General features: G+C 40.3%; 1 protein-coding gene across 2 annotated transcripts in view; it reads right to left on the bottom strand.

The window, feature by feature from the left end:
• Positions 1 to 21,043, bottom strand: part of LOC101044614 (uncharacterized) — a 44,737-nt gene that overhangs the window by 8,709 nt on the left and 14,985 nt on the right. The window contains exon 1 of one of the 2 annotated variants that reach the window (XM_010332989.3): positions 10,790 to 10,861. The exons of the other annotated variant lie outside the window; for it this stretch is intronic. The gene's annotated coding sequence lies outside the window, so the exon portion shown is untranslated. Of the gene's footprint in view, positions 1 to 10,789; positions 10,862 to 21,043 lie in introns of those variants that run through there. 2 annotated transcript variants of the gene reach the window in all.

The raw sequence follows: 21,043 nt of genomic DNA, 5'->3' as shown, positions 1-21,043 counted from the left end.
CTGCACATTCTGCACATGTACCCCAGAACTTAAAAGTAAAATAAAAAAATTGAAAAATAAAGTTTTCTGCTCTTTCCTGTCTAGTGTATCAGCCATCAATTTGTCATATATGGCCTTTATTGTGTTGAAGTATATACCATCTATACCTCATTTGTTGAGTTCTTAAAATCACAAAGGTATGTTCAGTTTTGCCCAATGCTGCTTCTGCATCCACAATAAAAAATACAGATGTCTAGCAGCAAACTTAATTAAAAAGGTGAACACTCTCTATAATGAAAAGCATAAAACATTAGTAAGAAACTGAAAATGACATGAAAATCTAAAAAATATTTTTTTTGCTCATGAACTGAAATAATGTTATAAAAGGGGCTATACTCCCAAGGTGATCTACAGATTCAATGCAGTCTCTATCAAAATACCAAAGAAATGACTGTTTTCAAAGAAATGAAAAAAACCAGCTTAAAATGTATAAGGAACAACCAAACACCCCCAGCTAGCAAAAGTAATCATGAGCAAAAACAAACAAACAAAAAAAAAAACAAAGAAAGCTGGAGGCACTGCACTACCTGACTCCAAAATATACTATAAAGCTATCATAAGCAAAACAGCATAATATTGGCATAACAATAGAGATATCAAAGTATCCAGTGAACCCAGCAATAAAATCACGAACCTAGAGCCAAGTGATTTTTAACAAAGATGTCCACAGAACACACATTTGGAAAAATAAAAACAAAAAGTCTTTTCAATAAATGTTCCTAGAAACATTAGTTATCCACATGATAATTAAAAACAAAACAAACAAACAAAACTAGGCCCCCTACCTCTTGTGATATAAAAACTCAATCACAAAGATTTAAACGAGAACCTCAAACCTATAAAGCTATTTGAAGTACAGAGGAATGCTTTACCACAAATTACAGGGCAAAGAATCTTTAAGTCACACACAAGCAAATTAAGCAAAAAGATGCAAATGAGATTAGAATAAGGTAAAAGTGTTTTGCACAGCAAAGAAAACGGAGTGAAGAGACAATGTACAGAAAGAAAGAATATATTTGCAAAATATACATATGACAAGGTAAACTTACAATATAACCAACAACAAAAATAACACCCAATTAAAAACATATGCAGGGCCGGGCGCGGTGGCTCAAGCCTGTAATCCCAGCACTTTGGGAGGCTGAGGCGGGTGGATCACGAGGTCAAGAGATCGAGACCATCCCGGTCAACATGGTGAAACCCCGTCTCTGCTAAAGGTGCAAAAACTTAGCTGGGCATGGTGGCGCGTGCCTGTAATCCCAGCTACTCCGGAGGCTGAGGCAGGAGAATTGCCTGACCCCAGGAGGCGGAGGTTGCGGTGAGCCGAGAGCGCGCCATTGCACTCCAGCCTGGGTAACAAGAGTGAAACTCCGTCTCAAAAAAAAAAAAAAAAAAAAAAAAAAAAAAAAAACATATGCAGGAGACTATAAAAGGTATTTTTCTAAAGAAGAAATACAAATGGCCAAAAGGTACATGCACAGCTGCTGAACATTACTAATTATCAAAGAAATGCAAATATACCACTTTACTCCAGTTAGAATGATTAATTAGACAAAAAAAAATTGGTAGTGAGAATGCACAGAAAAGTTAACACATGGGGGCCGGGCGCGGTGGCTCAAGCCTGTAATCCCAGCACTTTGGGAGGCCGAGGCAGGTGGATCACGAGGTCAAGAGATCGAGACCATCCTGGTCAACATGGTGAAACCTCGTCTCTACTAAAGATACAAAAAATTAGCTGGGCATGGTGGCACGTGCCTGTAATCCCATCTACTCAGGAGGCTGAGGCAGGAGAATTGCTTGAACCCAGGAGGCGGAGGTTGCGGTGAGCCGCGATTGTGCCATTGCACTCCAGCCTGGGTAACAAGAGCGAAACTCCGTCTCAAAAAAAAAAAAAGAAAAAAAAAAAAAAGAAAAGAAAAGTTAACACATAGTTGGTAAGACTGTGAGTTAGCAGAGCCATTATTAAAAAAAAAAAAAACGTGGCCAGGCGCGGTGGCTCAAGCCTGTAATCCCAGCACTTTGGGAGGCTGAGGCGGGTGGATCACGAGGTCAAATGATCGAGACCATCCTGGTCAACATGGTGAAACCCCGTCTCTACTAAAAATACAAAAAAAAATTAGCTGGGCATGGTGGCGTGTGCCTGTAATCCCAGCTACTCAGGAGGCTGAGGCAGGAGAATTGCCTGAACCCAGGAGGCGGAGGTTGCGGTGAGCCGAGATCGCGCCATTGCACTCCAGCCTGGGTAAAAAGAGCGAAACTCCATCTCAAAAAACAAAAACAAAAACAAAAACAAAACAACGTTATCACACGATAACATATATTTCAGCAATAAATGGATGATAATTTACAACTGTTTCTTTGATTCCTCACCTACACAATAAAACAATGATGACCACACACACACACAAATGCAAGTTCCTGTATCATGATGGTTTTATTTTTAATTTTTAAATTAAACAATATTGCTGGAGCACATGCTAATTCTATTTTCCTTTTAGCTAAATAAAATGAAATAAGTATGTCAAAGAGAAATCTAATTCCCATATTTTTTACAGCACTATTTACAATGGCCAAGATATGGAATCAATCCAAATGCTAATGTCCAAAACCAGATGAATTTTAAAAAGTACTATATATACACAAAAAAATACTATTCAATGTACAAAAAAGAATAAAAGTTTTCTATTTGCAACAACATGAATGAATCTGGAGGCCATTACCTTAAATGAAATAAACCAGATATATCAAGAAAAATACCATATGATCTCACACATGCGTGGAAATCTAGTAAAAACATACATAATGAAGGAGGCCAGAAGTGATGTCTCATGCCTGTAATCCCAGCACTTTGGGAGGCCAAGGCAGGCAGATCACAAGGTCAGGAGTTTGAGACCAGCCTGGTCAATATGGTGAAACCCCATCTCTACTAAAAAATATAAAAATTAGCTGGGCATGGTGGTGCGCACCTGTAGTCTCAGCTACTCGGGAGACTGAGGCAGGAGAATTGCTTGAAACCGGGAGGAGGAGGTTGCACTGAGCCGAGATTACACTGCACTCCAGCTTGGACAACAGAGCGAGACTCTTGTCTCCAAACAAAACAAAGCAAAACAAAACAAAAAACCCCATTATATTTGATGAAGGCTTCACGCAACCGGTTTTGGCAATCGCTTTTTGGATATAACATCAAAGGCTCAGAAAACAAAAAATATGGACATATACATGATACTATCACTGTATTCAAAATACCCCAAGGATGTCTGAAGCAGGACTTTAAATTGATATTACACATGCATATTCATCCATCATTATTTACAAAAGACAATTCCTGGAAACAACACAAATGTTCCTTTATCAGTATCAGATTTTAAAAATATGACATACACATACAATGAAATATGTCATTTTTAAACAGAAAGATATTCTGACACATCGGACAAAACAAAGCCTGAGAACATTACCTTAAGTAAAATAAGAGAATCAAACAGACATTATACAATTACACTGAGAATTATAAAATTATAGAAACAGTAAGTAAAGCCGGGCGCGGTGGCTCAAGCCTGTAATCCCAGCACTTTGGGAGGCCGAGGCGGGTGGATCACGAGGTCGAGAGATCGAGACCATCCTGGTCAACATGGTGAAACCCCGTCTCTACTAAAAATACAAAAAATTAGCTGGGCATGGTGGCACGTGCCTGTAATCCCAGCTACTCAGGAGGCTGAGACGGGAGAATTGCCTGAACCCAGGAGGCGGAGGTTGCGGTGAGCCGAGATCGCGCCATTGCACTCCAGCCTGGGTAACAAGAGCGAAACTCCGTCTCAAAAAAAAAAAAAAAAAAAAAAAAAAAAAAAAAAAAAAAAGAAACAGTAAGTAAAATGGTATTCCTCAGGAGCTGGAGAAAGAGAAAAAAAAGGCAGCTTATTGTTTTTAGGGTATTAAACTTTACTTCCGTAAGGTAAAATCTACAGATCCACTCAAAATAAAGTAAATGTACTTAACACCATTAGACTGTATACTTGAAAATGTTGGCTGGGTGTGTTGGCTCACGCCTGTATAATCCCAGCACTTTGGGAGGCAGAGACAGGTGGATCACCTGAGGTTGGGAGTTCAAGACCAGCCTGAAAAACATGGAGAAGCCCCATCTCCACTAAAAATAAAAACCTAGCCAGGTGTGTTGGTGCATGCCTGTAATCCTAGCTACTCGGGAAGCTGAGGAAGGAGAACCGCTTGAACCTGTGAGGTGGAGGTTGCAGTGAGCCAAGATTGCACCACTGCACTCCAGCCTGGGCAAGAGGAGTGAAACTCTGTCTTGGGGGGAAAAAAAAAAAAGAAAAAGAAAATGTTTAAGTTGGCAAGATTAAGTTTTTATCACAATATTTACATCTACCTAAAAAGGTTACATTTTTCGGCCGGGCGCGGTGGCTTACGCCTGTAATCCCAGCACTTTGGGAGGCCGAGGTGGGTGGATCACAAGGTCAAGAGATTGAGACCATCCTGGTCAACATGGTGAAACCCCGTCTCTACTAAAGATACAAAAAAAAAATTAGCTGGGCATGGTGGCACGTGCCTGTAGTCCCAGCTACTCAGGAGGCTGAGGCAGGAGAATTGCCTGAACCCAGGAGGCGGAGGTTGCGGTGAGCCGAGATCGCGCCATTGCACTCCAGCCTGGGTTAACAAGAGCGAAACCCCACCTCAAAAAAAAAAAAAAAAAAAAAAAAGGTTACATTTTTCAAAAATCAGCTTCAAATAACAAGTGTTTATCTCACAGAATAACTTATAATCAAATAGATGATAATTTTACACTGTTCCTTTGACTACTCACCTACACAAGAAAACACTGATGACCACTCAAGTGAGTAATTTACAAACAACGTAGGGGCAATATGTATACAGGCAAATACCACATAGGTAACTTTTATAGGCAATAGAAATGTCTGATTTATACATATATTTTTAATTTGCTCAGAGTGAAACCCAATGACTTTTATTTGAATTAAACACCACAGGGTCATAAAAGGTAGAGTTTAAAATTACCATGCAAATATAAAGATTAAAACAAACAAACAAAAAAATAATTGAGGAGAACCTACATGAAAACACTCCCCAGTAAAATGGAGTTGAAACAACAGAAAATTTCTGACCTATAAAATATTGAATGTAATATAGATGTGTCATAAAAACAGAAGAATCCAAGACTGCAGGGGGGCTGTATTAAGAGGGCATGCCCTTGAGTGGCATGGGCATGCCTGCCCATCATAGTCCTGGGTACAGAATAAAAAATATGTCCAATTCTCATTGTAGAATTAGCTGTAAAACATTTGGTTTTGTTTCCACCACTAGCACCATCTGCCAAGACACCTAGGAAGATTCATCATGTCCTGTGTCTCAGGTAAAGGCCTTTGGATGTTGTTTCTGTCTGCAATCTCTGAATTAGCTCCAAATCCATCCCTTGCACAAGTCAGTCATGGTGTGGGAGAAAGCCCAAACACATAGGGACTCAAAGAGAGAAACACCCATCTGTGCCCTTGGCTATAGGTTTGCCAATATTTGATGGAGAGGCTTGATGTGGCACTATACCCTGGCTCCAAGTCCATACAACCAAAGTCCAGAAGCAGTTTTTACTAACCTGGGACCTGCCAAAAAGCACACCTATATATGCCATTGTAGGCATGGTGGCTGACGTTATTCCCACTGTACATTGTGAAGCAGTCCTATAACCCAGCTCCAGTCCCTTCAGCTAGAGTCTGGGAGCAGAACTGCCAACCCAGAAATCTGGAAGGGAGAAACCCAGAAACATACCTGAAGACTTTGGTCTCAGCTGTGTATCCTAAAACAGCCCTTTATGAATCAGTTCTACACCCTCTCAGCTGTGATCAAGTGTCAGTACTACTCATCTAGGAACCTGTCCAATGACTAGGTTAGAGCATTTTGAAACATCCAGCAAGAGCCACACAGCAGGAGCCATACCTGCTCACATTTATTGTATCAGCACTCCCATCTGCATATGTAACTGGAGATTTTTTTTTTTTTCTCATTGCTGGTCTTACTGATCACGTTTTTTTTTTTTTTGTTTTTTTTTTGAGACGGAGTTTCGCTCTTGTTACCCAGGCTGGAGTGCAATGGCGCGATCTTGGCTCACCGCAACCTCCGCCTCCTGGGTTCAGGCAATTCTCCTGCCTCAGCCTCCTGAGTAGCTGGGATTACAGGCACGCACCACCATGCCCAGCTAATTTTTTGTAGTTTTAGTAGAGACGGGGTTTCACCATGTTGACCAGGATGGTCTCGATCTCTTGACCTCGTGATCCACCCGCCTCAGCCTCCCAAAGTGCTGGGATTACAGGCTTGAGCCACCGCACCCGGCGATCACGTTCTTAAAGAAAGTTAGTCTTCCCAGAAAATAGACAGAATCCACAACTGACTGATGGCCTGATAACAGGTCTGGCAAGCATGAATTTCACTGCAGACCCAGTAGTAGTTATTGGACCTGGATCCAATGCATTTAATTGCAATCTCAGTGGAAATATCATCAGCCCAGAGATCCAATAGGAGAAGTATTAACCTCCCCAAATTATAATGACTGAAACAGGTTATTTGCTCCATCAGAAGCAAGAACATCAAAACAAGGCTTTACGGATAGTAAAGGATCAGGCAAACATAACATCACCAAAGGAAACTGAAAATGCTCCAGCAACCACTTACAATAAAACACAGATCTAAAAAATGGCTAAGAATTCAAAATAATTACCTTTAAGAATCTCAATGAGATGCACAAAAAAATTAATTTTTTTTTAAACAAGAATGCATGAACAAAATTACAATTACAGTAAAGAAAGTACCAAATGGATATGCTGGAGCTGAAGAATGCAAAAAAAAGAAATAAAAAATTTAAGAGAAACCCTTAACAGGAGCCAGTTATACAGGAAAAAGACAAACAGCAAAGTTAAAATTAAGTCATTTGAAAGTTCCTAATTATAATTTTTTAAAAAAATTAAAGAATGAAAAAAGTATTTGGGCCCCAACTGCATAATAAACTGTAAAAATGTACATATTTTGGGAAGTTAAAAATAGAAAAATTTTTAAAATTTGTTTAAATGTATGTCTTAGGCTGGGTGCAATGGCTCATGCCTTGTAATTTTGGGAGGCTGAGAAGGGCAGATCACGAGATAGGGAGATTGAAACCATCCTGGCCAACATGGTGAAACCCCGTCTCTACTAAAAATACAAAAATCAGCTGGGGCATGGTTGTGCACACCTGTAGTCCCAGCTACTCAGAAGGCTGAGGCTGGAGAATCTCGAACACGGGAGGCAGAGGTTGCAGTGAGCTGAGATTGCATCACTGCATTCAAGCCTGGTGACAGAGCAAGACTCTGTCTCAAAAATAAATAAATAAATAAAAAAGAAGCAAGAGAAAGGAAAGATTTTTCATGCAGGAGAACCCCTATATAAGGTTATCAGCAGATTTCTCAGCAGAAACCATGCAAGCCAGATAGGAGTGAGATCATCTATTTAAAGTGTAGATGAAGAGAGAAAAAGAAAAAACTTTGACAACTAAGAAGACTATACCTGACAAAGCTGTTTTTTTAGAAATGAAGTATCAATCAAGATATTCTCAGATTAAACAAGTAAGTTGAGGAAATTTATATTCACTTGACCTGTCTTACAAGAAATGCTAGTAAGAATTTCTTAAGTTGTAGCCGGGCGCGGTGGCTCAAGCCTGTAATCCCAGCACTTTGGGAGGCCGAGGCGGGTGGATCACGAGGTCGAGAGATCGAGACCATCTTGGTCAACATGGTGAAACCCCGTCTCTACTAAAAATACAAAAAACTAGCTGGGCGTGGTGGTGCGTGCCTGTAATCCCAGCTACTTAGGAGGCTGAGGCAGGAGAATTGCCTGAGCCCAGGAGGTGGAGGTTGCGGTGAGCTGAGATCGCGCCATTGCACTCCAGCCTGGGTAACAAGAGAGAAACTCCGTCTCAAAAAAAAAAAGAATTTCTTAAGTTGTAATAATGGAATCCTAACTTAAAACAAGAAAACATAAAAATATAAATCTTATTGGAAAATATATATAGTCAAACGTAGAAGGCTATAAAACTCTAATTATGGTGCATAAACCACTTTTAACTCTGATATAAAAGCTACAAAAAAGTACTAAAATACATATAGCCTCGATAATTTGTTAATGGGTATACTATATACAAATTGTAAAGTGTGACAGAAAGTGTTGAAGGGAATACAACTGTTTAATTTTTCTACACATAGAAGTTAACTTTTGCTTGAGGCCAGTAGGTCAAAATCAGCCTGATCAATATAGCAGGACCCTGTCTCTAAATACATAAATAAAATAAAATACAGATCTCAGAAAGCTATTTACTTAAAATAAGATTGTTTGCTAAGCAAACTTTTATTCTTTATAAATTACCAACTCTAGGACATTGTTATTGAAGTAAAAAATAAACTAAAACACTCATAAAATGTCTAAATAGATTTATAAAATCAACAATATGCTGTGCACAAAAGACTTACTTTAGATTTTTTTTTTTTTTTTTTTTTCCCGAGTCGGAGTTTCGCTCTTGTTACCCAGGCTGGAGTGCAATGGCGCGATCTCGGCTCACCGCAACCTCCGCCTCCTGGGTTCAGGCAATTCTCCTGCCTCAGCCTCCTGAGTAGCTGGGATTACAGGCACGCGCCACCATGCCCAGCTAATTTTTTGTAATTTTTTAGTAAAGACAGGGTTTCACCATGTTGACCAGGATGATCTCGATCTCTTGACCTCGCGATCCACCCGCCTCGCCCTCCCAAAGTGCTGGGATTACAGGCGTGAGCCACCGCGCCCAGCTGACTTACTTTAGATTTAAGGACACACATATGTTAATGGTTCAAGGATGAGACTATTCCATGCCAATAATAACTAAAAAAAAACTGTAGGAGTGGCCATATCAGAGAAAAGAGACTTCTAGAAAAAAAAATCTGTCATGAAAAAAAGAACTTCACTACATGGTAATAAGAGGCTCATTTGTCAAAATAACATAACAATAAAAAAATATAGGCCAGAGGCAGTGGCTCATGAGGTCAGGAGTTCAAGATCAGCCTGACCAAGAGGGTGAAACCCTATCTCTACTACACACACACACACAGACACACACACACACACACACACACGCCAGGTGTGGTTGCGGGCACCTATAATCCAAGCTACTTGGGAGTGAGGAAGGGAATTGCTTGAACCTGGGAGACAGAGCCAAGATCATACCACTGCACTCCTGAATGACAGAGCAAGACTCTGTCTCAAAAAATGAATAAACACAGACACTCACACACCCGATACAGGATCACATAAATATATTGTGAAAGGAAAATAAATTTTGGGGCCCCCAAATCACTAAGCTAAAGGGAAAAAATCATGTGCTTCCCATAACTCCCTCCCTCAAAGGATTTGATAATACTAGTCACAGAACTTAGCAGAAACACTTTATGTATATTTATCAGGTTATTAACGTTGGGTACAATGCAGTAAAAGCCAAAGGGAAAAAATACATAGGACAAAGGAAAGTGGGGGGAAAAAGGAGGTGGGTAGTGAATCTTGGTAGCTTTCTAACTATGGTCTCTTCAATCCTTTGTGTCCTATAAAAAAAGCTTACTGCTAAGAAATAACCCTTTCATTGAGTTTGATGATGCTCCTTCTTTAGATATCACAAATTAACGGACTCTAAATTCTCATTTTTCCCTCATAAACAATTAAATATTTTTGTCTTCAGTACTTGTTAACCAAACTTTAAGTTTCTCTCCTTCCCCCAGGCCCCTGGAGTCTATTCCACTTTCAGTCTGAGCCAGCATACAACCCCTCTTTATGCCCCTCCCAAGAAAAGGCTGACTTCAGGGTGAAACATTTTCTAATCCTCAATCTGATTTTGCCATTCTCCATTCTGCCCTCTCCTTCTCACCTTCTTCCTAATCTTGTTTGTTCCTCTGTATGAAAAATAGCCCTTTTCTGCCTCATTTAGGAGATGCTTGTAGGTCTTATGCTTGGTGCCTTCCCCATTGCAATATTCCTTAGAACAGTCACTTCTTACCTACATTGGAAATTATTTGACAATATCTAGGGATCAGCTCTATGACAGTAACAATTATACCCTCTCAGGACACCATAAACCTCCTTCCATCCCAACTCTCACAGCATCTGCCTGTTGATCCTCAGCTTTCCAGGGATCTGTAGCTTCTCAGTATAAAGGTTCCTTCCATGTCTAATTTGAGCCAGGCTGGGACACCTGCAGGAAAGGACTGGGTTAGGGTTAGGATCCCCAGTAAGTGACCACTGGGCTATTGATTACCTCCTTTGACAGTGTCAAGATTGGCTTTACCCTGCAGTTAAAGGGCTTAGGTCTGATTCCCAGTCAAGGTTATTCCCTTTGTTTTATTTAAAAAAAAACTCAGTGGCTGGGCGCGGTGGCTCATGCCTGTAATATCAGCACGTTGGGAGGCCAAGGTGGGCAGATCACCAAGTCAAGAGATCGAGACCATCCTGGCCAGCATGGTGAAACACCATCTCTACTAAAAATACAAAAATTAGCTGGGCGTGGTGGCATGTGCCTGTAGTCCCAGACACTCGGGAGGTCGAGGCAGAAGAATCGCTTGAAGCCAGGAGGTGGAGGTTGCAGTGAGCTGAGATTGCGCTGCTGCACTCCAGCCTAGCAGTAGAGCAAGACTCTGTCTAAAAAATAATAATACTAAAATAAATAAAAATTAGAAGAACTCACTCAGTGTTAGAAGAATCCAGCAAAATTCCTCAAACTCAATGCTTATGTTCACAGGAGAAATAGAAATTGTAACATTTTATACTTCAACAGGAAAAGCCAAAATATCCATTTCAGACAGCAAATATATCATTTAGGCATTTCTGTAATAACAAACAATTAAGCAATCATTTATGAGCATTTCCAGGAATGTCAAGTCCTAGTCCATAGAATTTAACATTCAACTCAGTGCTGGGTGCGGTGGCTCATGCCTGTAATCCCAGCACTTTGGGAGGCTGAGGCAGGTGGATCATGAGGTCAAGAGATCGAGACCATCCTGGTCAACATGGTGAAACCCCATCTCTACTAAAAATACAAAAAATTAGCTGGGCATGGTGGCATGTGCCTGTAATCCCAGCTACTCAGGAGGCTGAGGCAGGAGAACTACCTGAACCCAGGAGGCGGAGGTTGCGGTGAGCCGAGATTGCGCCATTGCACTCCAGCCTGGGTAACAAGAGCGAAACTCTGTCTCAAAAAAAAGAAAAAAGAAAAAACAAACAAACAAACAAAACCACTCAACTGAGACATGCAGATAACAGGATACAGAGTAGACTTATCCACTATCACAAATACTTCACCATGCAGAAAAAAGAAACTGATGTTTTGGCAAATCTCTATAAATCACCAATTTATCTATCACAATTTTTTGAGGAAAAGTATTCAGTTTTCTGCAGCCATAAAAGAAGAGGAATTTTTTCTACTTCTTTTCACCCAGTAATATTTTTACAACTAAGTCTTGGGATTCTATGTGAAACAACTCCCAAAATGTACAGATTTCAGAAACTTACTACCCATGCTCAAGAAAAAAACTGAAAATAAGAATTTTTGACAAAATATATCACCTGATTTTTCTCAAATTCACATTTTTATGCCTCTTTGAGAATATCTTCCTAGTTTTCAAGCTCCACCAATAAAATGCATTGTAATTAATAAGAATGAAAGTTGAAATAAATAAACAATCTTTTCAAGATGACAAACCCAGGCTAGAATATGTCTGACTCAAGTGGCAAGTCAGGCCATCCTATGATATAGACCCTTCCACCCGCATCCTGCTCATTGAAATACTCAATGACTATGCTCCCAAGGACCTCTGCACTGTGTGATTCTGTGTGCCTGAAGTACTTTTTATTTATTTATTTTTTTTGCAGGTCCTTGTATCATCTTGCTAGAATGAACATTCCTTGTTGTTGGGGTACTTTTTTTTCCCTTCACAATTCTGAAAAAATCCATAAGGTAGGAATTACTTCTGACTTTCCCTTCATTATCAGCATTCCACTGGCTGACCAGCAGTGTGTCTCCAAAATATGGACATCAGATTTGGAGACAGAAAATCTTAATGTCACAAGGATTTGGTTTTTTGGATGAAGAGTAAACCAGAAGAGTGCTCTCAGCACCAGGACACCCAGCTGCTTCCCTGAGGCTCCAGCTCAAACCTCAGGCTGTCCACCATGAGGAGATGGTGCAGTAGCTGTTACTTCCTAGACACCATGGACATCTGCGGTCTTCCCAGAGAGTTCTGAAACCTAGGACCAGGAAAAGACAACAGGATGGCTGAGGACAAGTTACCTTATAAAGTGTTTAGCTTGTAAAGTTGGGAAATGAAACTCAAAGACATTCCGAAAAGGTGTTTGCACCTGAACAAGCCAAAAGAGGCACAAAACTTTCACCACTGTTACTGAACATAGTACTGAAAGTGCCAGCCAGAACAATTTGAAAAGAAGAAAGCAAACTCTAATAATCTCTTGGTGGTAATGTAAATTAGTACAGCCACTATGGAGGACAGCTTAGAGGTTCCTCAAAAAATGAAAAATAGAGCTACTATATTATGCAGCAATCCCACTCCTAGGTATGTACATAAAAGAAATCAGGACATCAAAGAGATACTTGCACCTCCATTTTTATTGTAGCAGTGTTCACATCAGCCAAGATTTAGAAGTAACCTAAGTGTCTATCAACGGATGACTGGATAAAGCAACTGCGGTACAAATACACAATGGAGTACTTTTAATTCATTAAAAAGAGTAAGATCCTGTCATTTGCAACAACATGGATAGAACTGAAGGTGATAATGTTAAGAGAAATAGGCCAGGCACATGATGGCAAACTTTGCATGTTCTCACACATTTGCTGGAGCTAAAAACTAAATTAATTCATGGAGATAGAGAGCAGAATGATGGTTACCAGAGGCTGGAAAGTATTGTGAGCGATTGGGGGGAAGTGGGGGTAGGTTAATGGGTACAAAATAATTAGAAAGAGTAAGATTTAGTAGTTGCTAGTACAACAGAATGACTAGAGTCACAAGCAATTTAACTGTACAAGTTTAAATACTAAAAGAATGTAATTATATTATCTGTAAAACAAAGAGCAAATACCTGAGGCAATGAATAACCATTTACCCTGATGTGATTTTTATGCATTTCATACCTTCATCAAAATATCTCATATAACCCATATATACCCAGAGCTACTATGTACTAACAAAAATTAAGATAATAATGAAATATAAATTTAAAATGAAAAGTTTATAAACAAACATCACTGGTCCTCATTTCTTCATAGATATATGAACTTAACAGCACGTTGATCATATTGCCTTTGTGAGAATTCCTGAACATAGTTAAAAACTTGTACTACTTTGGTTGAGCACAATGCCAAAAACATGTAGAAGAGAAAAAAAATTTTATTACATATGCCCAGTACAGCCCTATCTCCTCCCAATACAGCATGGCGCAACCAGAAGAAACTCCCAATTCTATGCTTCTTCTTAGGAGATAAAGAAAAATGTAGAATATATGTCTGCATTCCTGGTTTACGAGGGACTGTCCAAAGATGAGTTTTGTCTCACCTGACATAAAGTGCTGAAGGAAATGGTGGTATACTTTGGATGAGAGCTATACATATTTTGCATTAATATAAGAAGCAATCCTAAAATTCTATCAGAACTAAAGAAAAAAAGAAACATCAGAAGCATCATATATCCAGATTTTAAAAACCTATTATAAAGTTAGAGTAATTGAAATAGTTTGTAATTCAATTTAAAAATACCAGTGAAACAGAGTAGAGCCCATAAATAATCCATTGCACATACTCAATGAAGACTAATTTACACATTTATAGTCATGGTAGCATTATCTCCAAAACAAGGAAGTGGAAAGAACGAACTTTTCTTAATAAATGAATGAATAAAGACCATTTCAGGGGGGATCCAAGATGGCCAATAAGGAGCAGCTCAGGACTGCAGCTATCAGTGAAAGTGTGGAGGGTGAGTGGACACCGCATTTCCAGACGGATTTTTATTGCCCATAGATCAGGATATTCCCAGGTGGAGGAGCCCCATGGGTTGCCAGCGCAGCTGTTTTGGCCTCTGCAGCTGTTTTGGCCTGTGGGGCTCTTTTGGCCAGTGCCCCGGCATGGCAGTTCTCTGTACAAAATACACGGTCCATGTGCCGTCCTAGATGGCAACTGGAGCTCTGGGAAGGCAGAGTCACTCATTCATCTGATTAAAAAGGGGACCAAAGCAGGGAGCCAGGCCAGGAGATTCCCGGGTAAAAAAGTGCCATGAATCTCAGTGCTGCTGTTTCAGCCGGCGCAGTGGGTCGCCGCATGGGAAATCACACAGATCCTGGCGCCTTTTCAACAGGTGACTGGAACACCTGGGAGACAGTCGACCAAACAACAACAACAACAACAACAACAACAACAACAACAAGGCTCTGAGGCAGGGAGCCAGGTGATCAGGCTCAGCTGGTTCCACCCCGATAAAAAAAACAGAAGCATCATACATCCTGATGTTATGCTCTGGAAATGGTCTAGATGGTCCTGCTCTAAGGGGGAGGGGCATCTGCCATTACTGAGGCAGTCCACCACTACGGAGGTAGTTTGCCATTGCTGAGGCAGCCTGCCATTGCTGAGGCAGTTCTAACTACACCCCTATAAACAGGACTGCAGGGAAGTGCACATGGCAGCTGGGCAGAGCCCGCAGCAGCTCAGCAAAGCCTCCGCAGGCAGAGAGTGACTAGGCTACCTCCTTGCTGGGCAGGGCAGCCCTGAAAAAAGCCAGCAGCACAACAGAAACTCATAAATAAAGCCCTAACTCCCCGGGACAGAGCACCTGGGGGAAAAAGAAAAGGGGGGGTTGTTATGAGTTCTGCTGCAGCAGACTTAAACGTACCTGGCCCAGCAGCTCTGGATGAAAAACGGAGCTCACAGCTCAGCACCTGAGCTCCTATAAAGGACAGACTGTCTCCTCAAGCAGCTCCCTGACCCGTATATCCAAAGAGTCACCTCATGAAGGAGAGATCAGACTGACAATTGGCGGGTATCCTTCTGGGACAAAGATAGCAGATGAACTGGCAGCAACCCTTAGTATTCTGCAGCTGCTGCAGGTGATCCCCAGGCAAGCAGGGCCTGGAATGGACCTCAGCAGTCCTACGGCAGAGGGGCCAAACTGTTAGAAGGAAAACTAAGAAACAAAAAAAAAATAACTTCATCATCAACAAACTGGGCATCCACTCACAAGACCCAATATGGAAGTCAAAAACTACAAAGACAACAGGTGGATAAATACACAAATATGGGAAGAAACCTGTGCAAAAAGGATGAAAACACCTGAAACCAGAAAACCTCTCCTCCTACAAGGGATCACAACTCCTCACCAGCAAGGGAACAAGGCTGGATGGAAAATGAGTGTGATGAACTGACAGAATCAGGCTTCAGAAGGTGGGTAATAACAAACTTCTCTGAGCTAAAAGAACACGTTCTAACCCAATGGAAAAAACTAAGAACATTGAAAAAAGATTTGATGTAATGCTAACAAGAATAAACAGCTTAGAGAGGAATGTAAGTGAACTGATGGAGCTGAAAAACACAACACAAGAACATCACGAAGCATACACGTTTCAACAGCCGAATTGACCAAGCAGAAGAAAGGATATCAGAGGTCGAAGATCAACTCAATGAAATAAAATGAGAAGGCAAGATCAGAGAAAAAACGGTAAAAAAAAAAATAAAGTCTCCAAGAAATATGGGACTATGTGAAAAGACCTAATCTACATTTGATAGGTGTACCTGAATGTGTTGGAGAGAATGAATCCAAGCTGGAAAATACGCTTCTAGATATTATTCAGAAAAACTTCCCCAACCTAGCAAGGCAGGCCAATATTCAAGTCCAGGAAATACAGACACCACCACAAAGATATTCCTCAAGAAGAGCAACGCCAAGGCACATGATCCTCAGATTCACCAGGGTTGAAATGAAGGAGAAAATGCTAAGGGCAGCCAGAAAAAAAGGTCAGGTTACCCACAAAGGGAAGCCCATCAGACTCACAGCAGATCTCTCAACAGAAACCCTACAAGCCAGAAGAGAGTGGGGGCCAATATTCAACATCCATAAAGAAAACTTCCAACCAAGAATTTTAATATCCAGCCAAACTAAGCTTCATAAGTGAAGGAAAAATAAAATCCTTTACGAATAAGCAAGTACTCAGAGATTTCATCACCATCAGGCCTGCTTTACAAGAGCTCCTGAAAGAGGCACTAAACATACAAAGGAGCAACCAGTACCAGCCACTCCAAAAACATACCAAATGGTAAAGAGCATTAACACAATGAAGAAACTGCATCAACTAATGGGCAAAACAGCAAGCTAGCATCAAAACGGCAGGATCAAATTCACACATAACAACATTAACCCTAAATGTAAATGGGCTAAATGCCCCAATCAAAAGACACAGACTGGCAAACTGGAGAAAAAGCCAAAACCCATCAGTATGCAGTATCCAGGAAACCCATCTCACATGCAAGTATACACAAAGGCTCAAAATATAGGGATGAAGGAAGATTTTCCAAGCAAATGGAGAGCAAAACCAAGCAGGAGTTGCAATTATTGTCTCTGATAAAATAGACTTTAAACCAACAAAGATCAAAAGAGACAAAGAAGGACATTACATAATGGTAAAAGGATCAATGCAGCAAGAAGAGCTAACGATCCTAAATACATAAGCACCCAATACAGGAGCACCCTTACATAAGGTAAGTTTTTAATGACTTACAAAGAGACTTTTAGACTCCCACACAATAGTGGGAGACTTTAACACCCCATTGTCAGTATTAGACAGATTGACAAGACAGAAAATTAACAAGGATATCCAGGACTTGAACTCAGACCTGGACCAAGCAAACCTAATACACATTCACAGAACTCTCCACCCCAAATCAACAGAATATACATTCTTCTCAGCACCACATCACACCTCCTTTAAAACCGACCACATAATTGGAAGTAAATCGCTCCTCAGCAAATGCAAAAGAACGGAAATCTTAACAAACAGTCTCTCAGACCACAGTGCAATCAAGTTAGAACTCAGAATTCAGAAACTAACTCAGAACCGCACAGCTTCATGGAAACTAAACAACTGGCTCTTGAATGTTGACTGGATAAAAAATGAAATGAAGGCAGAAATAAAGATGTTCTTCGAAACCAACGAGAATGAAGACACAACATACCAGAATCTCTGGGACACATTTATAGCAGTCTCTAGAGAAAAATATATAGCAATAAATGTCCATGAGAAGCAAGGACAGATTTAAAATAGAAACCCTATCGTCAAAATTGAAACAGCTAGAGGAGCAAGATCAAAAAACTCAAAACCTAGCAGAAGACAAGAAATAACTAAGATCAGAGCAGAACTGAAGGAGAGAGACACAAAAAAAACTTCAAAAAAATCAATAAATCCAGGAGCTGTTTTTTCAAAAAGATAAACAAAATAGACCACTAGCCAGATAAATAAAAAAGAAAAGAGAGAATAATCAAATAGATGCAATAAAAAACGATAAAGGGAAGCCAGGCACGGTGGCGCACGCCTATAATCCCAGCAATTTGGGAGGCTGAGGCGGGTGGATTATGAGGTCAAGCGATCGAGACCATCCTATTCAACACGGTGAAACCCCGTCTCTACTAAAAACGCAAAAAATAGCTGGGCATGGTGGTGTGTGCCTGTAGTCCCAGCTACTCAGGAGGCTGAGGCAAGAAAATCGCTTGAACCCAGGAGGCGGAGGTTGTGGTGAGCCGAGATCGCGCCATTGCACTCCAGCCTGGGTAACAAGAGCAAAACTACATCTCAAAAAAAAAAAAGCAAAAAAAACCCAATAAAGGGGATATCACCACAGATTCCACAGACATTCAAACCATCATCAGAGATTATTACAAACATCTCTATGCACATAAAGTAGTAAACCTGGAAGAAATGGATAAATTCCTAGACACATGCATTCTCCCAAGCCTAAACCAAGAAGAAGTCGAAACCCTGAATAGACCAATAACAAGGTCTGAAGTTGAGGCAGCAATTTAGAGCCTACCACCCAAAAAACACGAGGTCCAGATGGGTTCAGAGCTGAATTCTACCAGACATACAAAGAGGAGCTGGTACCATTCCTTCTGAAACTATTCCAAACAATACAAAAAGAGGGAATCCCTAACAAATCATTTTATGAGACCAACATCATCCTGATACCAAAACTCAGCAGAGACTCAGCAAGAAAAGGAAACTTCAGGCCAATATCCATCATGAACACAGATGCAAAAATCTTCAATAAAATACTGGCAAACCGATGTCAACAGCACATCAAAAAGCTTATCGGCCATGATGAAGTAGGATTCATCCCGGAGATGCAAGACTGGTTCAACATAAGCAAGTCTATAAACAAAATTCACCACATAAACAGAACCAAAGACAAAAACTACATGATTATCTCAATCAATGCAGAGGAGGCCTTTGACAAATTTCAGCAGCCCTTTACGCTAAAAACTCTCAATAAACTAGGTATTGATGGAACGTATCTCAAAATAATAAAAGCTATTTACGACAAACCAACAGCCAATATCATACTGAATGGGCAAAAAGTGAAATCATTCCCTTTGAAATCTGGCACTAGACAAGGATGTCCTCTCTCATAACTCCTATTCAGTATAGTATTGGAAGTTCCAGCCAGAGCAATCAGGCAAGAAAAAGAAATAAAGGGTATTCAAATAGGAAAGGAGGAAGTCAAATTGTCTCTATTTACAGACGACATGATTGTATATCTAGAAGACCCCCTTGTCTCAGCCCAAAATCTCCTGAAACTGATAAGCAACTTCAGCAAAGTCTCAGGATACAAAATCAATGTGCAAGAATCACAAGCATTCCTATACACCAATAACAGACTTAAAGAGAGCCAAATCAAGAACGAACTGCCATTCACAATTGCTACAAAGAGAATAAAATACCTAGAAATACAACTAACAAGGAACGTAAAGGACCTCTTCAAGGAGATCTACAAACCGCTGCTCAACGAAATAAGAGAGGGCACAAACAGATGGAGAAACATTCCATGTTCATGGTTAGGAAGAATCAATATAGTGAAAATGGCCATACTGCCCAAAGAAATTTACAGATTCAACATTATCCCCATCAAGCTACCAATGACCTTCTTCACAGAACTGGAAAAAATCACCTTAACTTCGTATGGAAACAAAAGAGAGTCTGCATAGCCAAGTCAATTCTAAGCAAAAAGAACAAAGCGGGAGGCATCACACTACTGGACTTCAAACTATACTACAAGGCTACAGCAATCAAAACAGCATGGTACTGGTACCAAAACAGAGATATAGACCAATGGAACAGAACAGAGGCCTTGGAGGCAACACAACGTATCTACAACCATCTGATCTTTGACAAACCTAACAAAAACAAGCAATGGGGAAAGGGTTCCCTGCTTAATTAATGGTGTTGAGAAAACTGTCTAGCCATGTGCAGAAACCAGAAACTGGACCCCTTCCTGACACCTTACACTAAAATTAACTCTGGATAGTTTAAAGACTTAAACATAAGACCTAACACCATAAAAACCCTAGAAGAAATTCTAGGCAAAACCATTCCTGACATAGGCATAGGCAAGCACTTCATGACCAAAACACCAAAAGCATTGGCAACCAAAGCCAAAATAGACAAATGGGACCTAATCAAACTCCACAGCTTCTGCACAGCAAAAGAAACAGTCATTAGCGTGAATTGGCAGCCAACAGAATGGGAAAAAACTTTTGCAATCTACCCATCAGACAAAGGGCTCATATCCAGAATCTACAAAGAACTAAAACAGATTTACAAGAAAAAACAAACAAGACCATTCAAAAGTGGGCAAAGGATATGAACAGACACTTTTCAAAAGAAGACATACATGAGGCCAACAAACATATGAAAAAATGCTCATCATCACTGGTCATTAGAGAAATGCAAATCAAAACTACATTGAGATACCATCTCACGCCAGTTCAAATGGCAGTCATTAAAAAATCTGTAGACAACAGATGCTGAAGAGGATGTGGAGAAATAGGAACACTTTTACACTGTTGGTGGGAGTGTAAATTAGTTCAACCATCGTGGAAGACAGTGTGGTGATTCCTGAAGGACCTAGAAATAGAAATTCCATTTGACCCAGCAATCTCATTACTGGGTATATATCCAAAGGATTATAAATCGTTCTACTATAAGAACACGAATGGGACCTAATGCACACAAATGTTCATTGTAGCATTATTTACAACAGCAAAGACCTGGAACCAACCCAAATGCCCATCAATGATAGACTGGACAGGGAAAATGTGGCACATATACACCATGGAATATTATGCAGCCACCAAAAACGATGAGTTCATGTCCTTTATAGGGACATGGATGAACCTGGAAACCATCATTCTCAGCAAACTGACACAAGAAGAGAAAATCAAACACCGCATGTTCTCACTCATAGGCGGGTGTTGAACAATGAGAACACATGGACACAGGGAGGGGAGCATCACACACTGGGGTCTGTCAGGGGGAAATAGGGGAGGGACAGCGGGGGTGGGGTGGGGAGTTTTGGAGAGACAGCATGGGGAGAAACACCAGATATAGGTGATGGATAGGAAGGCAGCAAACCACACTGCCATGTGTGTACCTATGCAACAATCTTGTATGTTCGTCACATGTACCCCAAAACTTAAAAATCCAATTAAAAATAAAAGACCATTTCAAATACATAAGTAATTAAATATTATTCAGCTTCTTAAAAGAAGAAAATTTTGTTAAATCCACAAGAAGGACACATTTTTAAGACTTTATTTATGTGCAAGAAGCCCTGGCACAAAAAGACAAACAATATAATTTCATTTACATAAGATACCTAAAGTAGTTAAACACACAG

The sequence above is a fragment of the Saimiri boliviensis genome, chromosome 3, assembly GCF_048565385.1.
Source record: "Saimiri boliviensis isolate mSaiBol1 chromosome 3, mSaiBol1.pri, whole genome shotgun sequence".
Taxonomy (NCBI): domain Eukaryota; kingdom Metazoa; phylum Chordata; class Mammalia; order Primates; family Cebidae; genus Saimiri; species Saimiri boliviensis.
The sequence above is the reverse complement of the archived record's forward strand: the minus strand, read 5'-3'. Positions and strand labels throughout refer to the sequence as shown.